Source organism: Anneissia japonica, unplaced genomic scaffold (genome assembly GCF_011630105.1).
Source record: "Anneissia japonica isolate Jap-2015-1 unplaced genomic scaffold, ASM1163010v1 scaffold287965_len1858130_cov191, whole genome shotgun sequence".
NCBI lineage: Eukaryota > Metazoa > Echinodermata > Crinoidea > Comatulida > Comatulidae > Anneissia > Anneissia japonica.
Genome location: NW_022748342.1, coordinates 971,306 through 980,466, shown reverse-complemented (window position 1 = coordinate 980,466; position 9,161 = coordinate 971,306). Strand labels below are relative to the sequence as shown.

Genomic DNA, 9,161 nt, shown 5'->3' with positions numbered 1-9,161 from the left:
TCTCATGTCTCCGGTGAGCTGGTTCAGTCGAGGCCACTGGGGATATATACTACCTAGATCTGAGGTCGCCATTCACATTTAATCTTCAAAAAATTAAAGCCAGAGGTCTACAGTTTAATTTATTTTCCCAAATTACATTTTTTCTCGTGTTTAACATCATCCAGACCCTACGTGACCAATGATGAGAAAGTACTACTCTGAACCAGGGCCCTTGTACGTGTTAACCTTTACAAAGGCCCGGTCACATACTCCAGTGGCGATATACCGTGCCAGTTGCGGTCACCATACCAAACGGACAATCATCGCGATTGTTTATGTGTATGATTAAACTGTACTAGCAAATAGACCAGTTATATGCGGTGGAGTTAAGTTTATTGAAGAAAGGATCTCTACAATCAGTTTCAGTTTTTATTTATTTATTTTGAAATGTTTTATTCAAAGAATGAATATCATGCTCTATCGAGCTCAGAAAGTCCTGTATTGAAAACTTAGCACAGATGTTGGCTTAAATCAGTTTTTATGAAGATACATCGGCAATAACAGAATTTGCTTTAGGGTAAAGTAAGGGGAAATGGACCCCTGAGCATAAAATTGCTTCATACACACATAATGCCATAACGTATACGGTAATGTACCTAATTATGTCAATTGAAGAGGCATATATACCCTTCACAATGAATATAAAAATTGGTGATAATTATTTTGCAATCTACAATTAAATGACGTCATTGTGTAAACAAGCTATGGGTCCATTTCACCTCACCGGTTCAGGTGAAATGGCCCCCTGTAAAACATAATACATATTATAGCCAATTTCTTGCTTAAAATTTATTTTTTATGTAATTTAAATGAAGTTTAGCACAAAAGAAGTATAATTAAGTGATATTAAAAGTAAAATAAATAAAAGAAAATCATCATCATCGATAATGCATAATTGTTTAATTAATTAATGGTCGTTGTTCCGTTTAGTACTTTAGCACATATACAGGACTGTAGTATAAAGTCTATGCGAACACGTTGTTATCGGCACATTAAATTGCTTTGCTGCTCTCTTCACGCCAATCTCTTTTCGTCTTACACATCCACTGCCAACGCCATCGATTGGACATCCCTTTTGGCTCAGATTTTGTTTGCCGTTGATATTTAAACAGCATCTACATGGATAAAAAACAAAAATAAATATTTACAGTAATGTATGTAGGGTCACCTTAAATGCCTACACCAACCGTTATTAATAATTTCCAGTTACAATCGTAATAAAAATATTAATTATTAATTATGGATAATTATTAATTATCTTACTTCATTATCTTCAGTTAATACATAATCAAACATATAAACACACAACACATCTATCTGTTGATATATGCCACTGCTATAAACGCCAAGCTAGCCTCTAGCCATGGATAAAGCAGCATAGCATACGCCGCCTAGCCACTGGCCTAGCCAAGGGTTCATTTCACCTGAAGTATACAGGGTCATTATTAATTAGTCCTGTGCTCTAAGTATTGCTATGGAAGGTCTCAAGCCTATCTATTTTTATTGTCCTTACTGTGTAAGAGTGGGATTGTTCGTACGCCAATGTTTGTCTATTTTGGCCCTAATGGCCGCCCATAGAAAACAGTAAAAAGCTGCATTGGGGTCCATTTCACCCGAGGGGTCCATTTCCCCTCAGTTTACCCTATCTGTTTTTCAGTTTCCCTTTTGCATGGATCTATTATTTCCAGTTTGTATGAAGATACATTGGCAATAACAGCATTTGCTATCTGTTTTTCAGTTCTCCTTTTACCGACTAGATGTGGGCCTTGGATTGTAAAATGTAAACAACATACACTTCATTATGCAAAAGTCCTACATCTAGATTTAGTTTCATAATATAAATTGTTAGGGTTCTAGTGGCATGAACTTCAATTGAATGAACTAAGCCACAAAAAAAAAGTTTAATGTAATTTCAAATTGCATCTGTGATAGACCTGAGACGATCGAAGCAGATTATATTATCAAGATAAGAAATTACACTTTATGGTTCACTTTATCATCTATTTAGGGCTAACATACGGCAACGTATAGGGATTATTTATAATTAGTAACGGTTGTTCTGGGAGATCTTAAACATAGCATGTACTTAGTGAAGATTCACTGTGGAGTGATCGTATTATGATGACATTGCACAGAATCAAAGGCTATGATTAAATGTATGTACATGCCATCCCTTTGTACATCCCATAGGAGTAGAGACCGATTTAGGATTCGTGGTTAAGAGTCGTTTTACAAGGACAACGTATTCCGCACATAATGTAAATTGTTAGGATCATTGCAATTGACGATAAGAGTGATAATAGATGAGTATTGTTTTTCGTCTTAAATCACTTACCATATTAATGCAGGAGTCACATATCCTGACGTGCTCTTAACATTCTTCAGATTTTTAAATTTCGTTAAAAATATCTTAATACAAATATCAAACAGTTGAGCAACATTTTGTTAAGAGGATTTCCCTGCTGGACCAGTGTATGTGATTAAAAGGGCAGCCAACAACCAGCCCCGACCATGACCTCAAGTTGTGTCTAGCACAGGACAGAATATTCTCAGTCGACACTCAATTAAATATCTCTAGAGGGCGCATGGCGGAAATTGTTACAATGTGCAGGAATTTTCACGTAGCCCTTCACATAAATGTTTGTGTAAATTATTTATGACCTAATTGCACATTCTTCTACTTGCCGTTTACATCCTAATAAAGGCAATAAATGTAAGAAGTAACTTTACATACACTAATAATTTCATGGTAGGAATTTTTTGGTGTTGTGATTAAAAGTTTAAACTTTTATTACAAACTAATTATTGTTGTTAAAATAGTATATTATATTTTTAAAGACTTAATTTCTTCTAAATGCGTGAACGCCAATAAAGCAATATGAGTTTCACAGCGCATATTGCAAGCTCTTAAAATGGAGTTTGTCGTTTCATATTTTGAACCTAGGACCATGGATTTAGAAGGAGAACATCCAAACACCAATTTCGAGCTCCACTCCACTAATGGCATACCTCAATGCAGATGCGATACAAGCTACCGTATAAATCTTATTAGAGTACCTTGATATTATTTTGTAAATGAACTCCCTGTGTAAGCCTATTTTTATACCCTGTAAACCAGCATCCTTAACACCAGTTTCCCAGTAAAACACATTTCTTGCCAAATTGTAAATACTTTTAACATGAGTAATCCTATTGAAACAGTCCAGATGACTGCAGTATTATTAGTACTAATTTTGTTGAAATGTCATGACCTTTTTCGATTTTGAATTGATTGCAATATGTACTTAGAAGTGTTTAGAATCAAGAAAACAAGAGAGATTAATTCTATTTTTGATTTGTAGGTACCCCATTGTTACATTTATTGAATCGTAAATTGATCATTAGAGTTTTGATGAAATAGAGATCTTGAAGTTTTGTCCTATTTCCATCAGACACGAGAAGACATAATTCACGTTTCATTGTATGCCTTATGTCTGTAAATACACTATTTGACGAAAAGTGATCAAACAATGCATGTTCAGTTTCATATTAATTGTTGTCAGGTGCGGAAGCATATTTTGAATAGTAGAATACAATTCGATCACCAATACAATAGGGAGCCACAGGTTAAAACACATATGTAATCCTAATTTTCAAAGAGACTGTGATCTAACCGCTTATTTTACAATGGAAATGTTTTCCTCTTGTATCATTATTGTATTAACAACCGGTTATAGTGGAGTAGATAGTTGGGTGATACCTGTATCTGTCAGACAATTTAGTTCTCATGAATCAAACAACTTAACTTCCTAAGAGTTCAAGAGATTTCAGTTTAGATCGATCATCCTGTAATTGGCGAAATATACGTAACTGCACTTTGAGTGGAAAATGTATTTATTCAATTTTTTTTTACGAGGGTAGCTTTTACAGCAAGACTGAATCAGTCTCTTATAACAAATACAAAACATAATATGAAAGCACGAGTAAAAAACAAATAGCGCAATGATAAAATAGATTGTCAATAAAATTATTGTAAATAACAATACAACAAAAATGTAATTCTCAATAAGCAATAAAATAATCTTAAAAATTTCAGTTTGTATAAAAAAAAACAATCTTTAGCTAAATTGAAGCTTTTTTTAGCTTATTTTTTAAGAGTAAAATAACTTGTTATGTTTCGTTCTTCATTTGCAATTATGTGAATGGCATTAAATGCATTATACTGTAACAACATTTATCAAAAATAGAAAGGAAATGACTAATTAAAGCACCCACCGAATGTTACAAATGTTTGTGTTGATACGATAAAGTAGGTAGTGGATAGATAGACGAATACACAGATTGGTGTGCAATTACATGTGCAGAGGGTTGTGCGTGCGTTTGTCACTTACCGGCGGTGGTTAATGTACATCAGGGCTGACAAGCAGTACTGATTGATGCGTCAGTCATTTTGACAGACTACAGCAAACGCTCGCTAATCTGATCTATTATCGCTTGTTACTAGTGGAGTGAGTTCTTAAAACACACTGTTTTACCGTTTCCTCCAGTTCCTTCGTTACAGATTACAACACTTGAGATGCGGTTGTGTGTGCAGTGTATCACGGTGACACCTTACCACAGCAAAAACACTACTTTCCGTGATTTATATGTTTTCTGCATGCACAACGTAACTTAATGTCATTATTATTATTATTATCATTTTTATTATTATTTAATATTATTATTATTATTATTATTATTATTATTATTATTATTTCTAATTTATTATCACTAGAGGAAATAAACGTCAGAACGTATTTTAAAGTTATGATGTAAAGGAGAAAACTTAATTTGGTGTGATTGACCTTTTTTTTTTTGAAAATGTAGGCCGGCTTTCTTTAAACTTACGTTGGGCAATTGATAATACACCTACTAATAATATTATCAGTATATAAATTGTATTAAATTATATTATGCGCTATTGTTGCAGAAAAGCATTGTCTTTTAAACACTTTCATCATAGACATTTTTATTTTCAGCGGCGGTTATTTTTTCTAATTGACATAACGGAGGAATTTTATTTCTACAATGATGACCGTTGATCTATTCACACAAATTGCTGGTTTTTCTCAATAGATGGTGACTGGAACTTTCAATTAGTACACGAAATGAAGACGGAAGCCGTTGACACAGAGTGGTTTTCGGTCTCTACATTCAGCCATCTGTTCTTAAAGGATGGGAAATTTGAATGCTTGCGGTTTTTATCTGTTCCTTCGACATGCGATGAGGTTTATCTCTTACATTAATATCGAATCGGTGTAAATGTCTGAAAACTATTTCTACAACGTTAATGAATACTTTACAGGGCAGCCGCCTCCTTAAATTTTTAAACATTATGAAAGAGAAATGAAGAAAAAAAGCAAATTATATTAAAATTTAATTTTGAGAGTGCCTTTAGGGAGATCTAGATGTGATATATATAGGCCTATATAATTTCTGGTTCCCTCTATTTCAAACTCCTGGATCTGCTACTGGATACATTATGTTTGACGAAAATAATGTCGGCTGCTTAAAGCTACCAAAGTGAGATTTATTATTAAGCCCTATTGTCATAATCGTTACACATTTTATCGTATAGTCATAATTTTCGTTATTAACATCCTTGTGATTATCAGCGTCAATTATCATTGTTTTATTCATCATCTTTATCCTTAACAGGTAGTTACATTTAACAACATAAAATTAGTCTTCAAGAAGGAGATGTCAATGTTTATAAACTTTATAAACATGATATCCAAGCAAAATTCTGCATTTTCTTTTTCAGTTGCGTTTTAGATATCAGAAACTGCGTTTGATTATTTCATTTATGCGTCAACACTAAATATCGGTAGTTATTACGCAGAAGGATGTAAACGCGGTTTGGTCACGACTGTATACTTATTTAATGTTTAATGCTGAAACATCGGGGGATTATGATTAATGGTAAATACCGCTTCCTGAGTAAGCGGGCTTGTCAGTGTTCGTTTACGTATCTGGAAATGATTCGAGACACGATATTCAACAATTTCCAATCACAGGTGCAATTGCTCTTTTCTTGATGATGAGGAAATTGTTTCAACTGGACTTTACTAGTAAATCTAAGTGGAATTTGTTATCAAGAGCTTTCAGGTTGAATGTATCAAGTACTTAAACACTTCGAGTTGCTCCGTTAACCGTCTTTCAGAAGTATGTGATATGTTTTTTCCAGGCAAAGGAATATCAATAACTAATAGTTTCATGACAACAGGAATGGACACTTGAAAAGAAAAGCTGTTGACAAATGTAAATGTATATCATGTGTATGATAATGTATGTCATAGTAGATTAGCACGCCAGGATTCAGAATAAGTGTAGCTACCATAGACTAAGACTTATTTTGAAAGATTTTGCCTTCTTTAAAAAAAGTAATGTATTGATGAAATAAAACTTGTGTCAATGAATCTATTCTGATGAACTAAGAGTTCTTTTAAAAACTGAGACTTCTTCTGAAGCATCTTCCAAATGACCGATATTTTTTTTCTTTAAAAAGAACTCTTAGGCCCACTTCTTTCTATGAAGCACTGCTAGTTGTGATGATGGACTGAGACTTCTCCTGAATGACTGAACTAGGCCTATTTATAATAGGGCCAGCCCCTTCTTAAGTTAGTTAAACATTTTGCAAAGGAATTATACTCTATGACTAACATAACTTATATTTGAATCTTAAGACACCGGACATATGTAGTCTAAAGTCATCATTCAATTATATGAGTTGTAGTGTTACTGCATATATTTATAAAGAGTATGCAAATTGAAACCTTAAATTTTTTTCTTCTCCAAAATAACACAAAACAAAAACAATATTTTAGAAACATTTCAGAATGTATGAGCCTATTATAATCTCAAAATATTTGAAAATAATAAAACCTTTTTGAAATATTTATATCATTAGACTTAATTTTATGCACACCTTGTTTTGTGGTCATGGCGGATTTGTGTCTGCTGTTGATTTAGTTAATAAATAAATAAATAAAATAAAGTTTATCTTATTTTATCTTACCTATTTGAATAAAAAAAATGATTAACATACAGTGATGGTAATATTAACATAATCACTAAACTGTATTTATATTGTATACTATTTTAAATGCGTTTAATGTATGATATTATGCAACTGCACCATTCACTTGAAGCCAAAGAATTACTATCTCAGCCAAAAATTGTCTAGGGAGTAAATCCCACGGTCCAACAATTCTGTTTTCTTTGCTAATTTATTAATCTTGTCAATCGCTCGAAATTGTCTGGTCAGTTTTTCTAACCTTCATTTTAAGGGTTTTGAATTGGCACTAGCCCTGTCAGTCACCCTGGACCGTCGCCTGTTGAATTTCAAACTTCTATCTAAACAGCTGAATGAATTTCCAATATAGAGTAACGATTACAGACATCGAGGCTGGGGGTTTCATTTCTAATGAGACACGCTATCAGCATGCGCTCAGATGTAATGAATTACACTATAGTATCTAATCAAGATGACCCCCCTAATTAAGATAATTATCAGCCAAAGTTTAAAATCGCCACTCTTCTCGTGTGTCTGCACAAGTAAATGGTGAATTGTTGTCACTGTATAAAATTAACATATTGTGATAATTTTAAAAAATGTTGTATAGGGTGTCACCAAAAACCCCTCACGGGGTTAATGGGCCTGGAAAAGCCGATAGAATCGCAGCTTGTAAGGTTTCCTTTAAATAACTGGTTAAAATCTAAAGATTTACGATTCTCTTTTAAGTTTTAATACAGGAAATAATATTTTATGTTCAAAAAATTGTCGAATGTGGACCCTTTCAAAATAATTTAACTGATACACAGTAATATATATATATATATATATATATATATATATATATTGTATTAAGTGTAACCATGGCAACTACATAGGTGAAACAGGTACCAAAATCAGGGCGAGACTTAATAATCACAAATGCACTATTAGACGCAAAGACATGAGCAAATCAGTTGCAGCTCATTTCAGTCTACCTAACCATATGCCAATGACATGCGATTTATTATACTACAAAGTAATTTCATGTCTATTAAAAAAAGACGTAGTGCGGAAATCCATTTGATTTTACGCCTAAAAACCCACAAAAAAGGTCTGAATAAGGACATGGGCTTTACCAGTGAATATACATTCATCAAAGATAATAATTAAGCAGGTGTACGGTAAGAATGGCCCCGGAATAAATGGCCCAGGAAAATATGGCCCCGGAAAATTGGCCCCGGTAAAAATGGCCCTGGTAAAAATGGCCCCAAATGACAGGTAGGTAAAAATGGTCTGTATTAAAACTGATTTTTTAAAAATCATTATATGCATTTTCTTAAACTGAAATACTTTAGTTTTTTAAAGGAATCTAACATCAAATAAATTGCCATTTAAATTTTACTTTTGACAGAAATTACATAATCAATGATGAAATATTCAAAGATAAAAAAAAAGCCATGAATAACACTTTTTATTTTTTTTCCATTTAAATGTTAAAAATAGCAACAACATAATCAATAAATCAACATAAATCATGCATTTATTTATACTAAAATAATTTATTTGTGGCCAATTTTAATCACAATTTTCCAGAAAATCAATCCGGGTATTGGTAAACCCCACAAACAATGAGTTTATATGAACATCAAATTATTATTTTTTTTTTTAGAAAAAGAGAGTTCTACAATCGTAATTAAAGGGCTTGGATGGAGTTCGCAGTGTGTTTGGAGGATTGTGGTGTATTTGCAAGTATTTTTTCACAAAAAAAAAAAAAAAAAAAAAATCAAAATTTTAACCAAAAAATACTGTAGGTTCTTATAAATATTTAATTTTCTTATTGATATACCAAGTGAGTCAATCACAATCGAATTGTTTGGTTTTCTATAGTGTGTTTTTATGAGGTTTTTGGGATTTAGCAATACCATTTAATCCTACCATAATTACTTTACCCTCACAATTACACGCCATTTTAATTCGTGGCATAATTACCATATTTACATAACTATGTATATAATATAGTATCTCAGTTTACATTAATTAGTATAGTTTTAGGCACTTAAATTTACTTGGCGGGGAGTAAAAACCAAGTATGCAATTAAATAAGTTG

At 32.6% G+C, this 9,161-nt stretch overlaps 1 long non-coding RNA gene across 1 annotated transcript; it reads right to left on the bottom strand.

Moving 5' to 3' along the window:
• Window positions 1–353: 353 nt before the first annotated feature.
• Window positions 354–2,566, bottom strand: LOC117120870. The gene is made up of 2 exons (XR_004447438.1): window positions 2,375–2,566; window positions 354–1,154 (listed from the first exon to the last, which is right to left on the bottom strand). It is a non-coding gene; the product is annotated as an uncharacterized LOC117120870 (long non-coding RNA).
• Window positions 2,567–9,161: the final 6,595 nt, after the last annotated feature.